General features: G+C 40.6%; 1 long non-coding RNA gene across 2 annotated transcripts; it reads right to left on the reverse strand.

Annotated features, from left to right (window-relative positions):
* Positions 1-268: 268 nt before the first annotated feature.
* Positions 269-1905, reverse strand: LOC115570375 (uncharacterized). Of its 2 annotated transcripts, none has more exons than XR_003981757.1 (4): positions 1458-1905; positions 1068-1203; positions 918-981; positions 269-679 (listed from the first exon to the last, which is right to left on the reverse strand). It is a non-coding gene; the product is annotated as an uncharacterized LOC115570375 (long non-coding RNA). The 2 variants fall into 2 exon arrangements; XR_003981756.1 differs by having other exon boundaries at positions 1398-1905.
* Between the last annotated feature and the right edge of the window lie 257 nt (positions 1906-2162).

The following is a 2162-nucleotide window of genomic DNA, read 5'->3' on the forward strand; positions in this document are numbered from 1 at the left end:
AAACCCAAACATGTTATTTTGTTAGCCCGTAGCTGCTAGGTTAACGTTAGCTCAATCAGCTAGTCCCCTGCTTCTCACAGGTACATTAACGTTACTTCCATGGGCTGCCTATTGGCCTGCATGTGGTTTTAATGCCACAAGATAAAATGACTTGTGTTCAACGATCCAATGAAAGTTGCTGTGCCTTACCTTGTCTTATAAAAATGCGATAAGAACAGAGCTGAATAAGAGGGCGCAACAAGATAAGAGCCAATCAAACCGCTAACTATGACATTTATGTTGTTTGTGTCATTTATTAATGTGAGGGAAGCAGCTGGGTGGAATACAGCAACAAACATGTTGAACGTGTTGAATCGATACATTATTATCACAAATCAATTTTAGTTGCAATAATAGTCTTTTTAATTGAAGTGTTGATAGTTTTTGTTCTCAAATGTAATCTGTTGGATTGCATAATAAGTACAAAAAATGACTCCATAACCGATCTTCCTCCCTCTTGTTGTCCAGCGGACTTATGCACATACTAAATCATCTTTGTCTATATTAACATTGGGCTGGTTTAAATCTGCCTGTAAAACAACACAAAAACTTGTTGGTGTAATTGCGATGTCACTTCCTGTCTGACTGCCGCTGGATCTCGTCCGATTTCTAGCCGATGTGCAGGTCATCTTGACCGAGCCTAATAAAGCCATAAAAAATAACTTCTGAGTCACACAAATCGGACAAATTAAATATCAAAACCAAATTCGTCTGGTGGCCCGGTTTTCTAATTCCCTATTTTTGAAATCAATAATCATTTTATCATTTTCTGATTTTGGATTCTCAATTAAATATCAAACAAACAAATTATACACAGACCTCTATTGTTAGCTGCTATTGAACGGGAGCTAATTGGTTATCAAAATATGCTGTTTTACCTTGAAATACATCTCTCCCGATTTCACCATCCATCAGTCTTTCAGGTGCTGATCAATTAGAAAGCTGTGAAATGATAAGAATTTGTCAGATTCCCTTTGTTTACAAGACATGTACCAAGACCACAACAGTACAACTATTAAGCTTCCGACCTTGAGCATGATGTCAGAGGAAAATGGCTGCTGTGAGAATATGATCCATGGGTCTACGTCAGGGTGTGTTCACACTTGCCCGCAATGCGACTCAACCACCAGCAAGATTCAGGTGTGCTAGCCTTGAGCCTGTAGCCTGCAGCAGAGACGGGGAGCAGGCAATAGAGGTCTCATAAGCTCACTTCCTTTTACATCAGGCCCACACTCCAAGGAGTTAGAGACTAGACATTCACATACCAGCTCAAGTGTAATAAAAGCTCCCCAAGTGGGCAAACAACTTCCCAAACTCAAAATACTGGTAAACATGAAATAAGTGAATAAAATACTTACATTCTCATACAGTAGAAATGTATCCAGCAATATATATGTGTTGTACCCTTTCTCTCTCACCTATACTCCATGCCTCCGTCCTCCTTGTGTTCTTTACTATTTCCACCACTAACTTTTTTCCTCTATCAGTTCCTCATATCTCCATGTACCACAGGCCTGCAGGCAGTAAAAACTGTGTGGAGCACCACTGGGGGCTGCAGACACATCACCTCCTCAGGCACAGTAATTATTTGGCTCTTTTATTGTTGAATGCGTTGCTGACGGTAGGCCTGAGGGGAGTCAAATATCTTTTTTTGCCATGAAGTTTCTTGGAGGAGACTCAACAGCTGCTGGCTGCTCTGAACACTGGTTTCCAAAATTACCTGAGGTGCTACAAAGAAGGACAAAGGCATTCAGAGACTGTCAAACTCAAAGTTAAATGCAAGTGTAATAGATTTTGAGACATTCCTGCAGTGTGCACCGAAGCTCGAAATCACCATTAAACAGTGCTGATGCAGATACTCATGAGATGTTTTATTCAAATTTGAATTTTCTTGACAAAACTCGTAAAAAGATTGCAAACTTACCAGCAACGACTTTGTTGCTGTGTCTGAGTTACTGTCCTTCAAATATGATCGGAATCTTGAGCATGTAGCCCAAGTAATACCTAGTGCAACTATTTTATTGCTGAAGACCACCCAGTAGTGTTAGAGGCCGTCCACATGAAAACGCTCCTTTGTGGAAATGCGCTTGTATTGCTTTGTTTTGGCCGACCGTCCACACGGA

The sequence above is a fragment of the Sparus aurata genome, chromosome 19, assembly GCF_900880675.1.
Source record: "Sparus aurata chromosome 19, fSpaAur1.1, whole genome shotgun sequence".
NCBI lineage: Eukaryota > Metazoa > Chordata > Actinopteri > Spariformes > Sparidae > Sparus > Sparus aurata.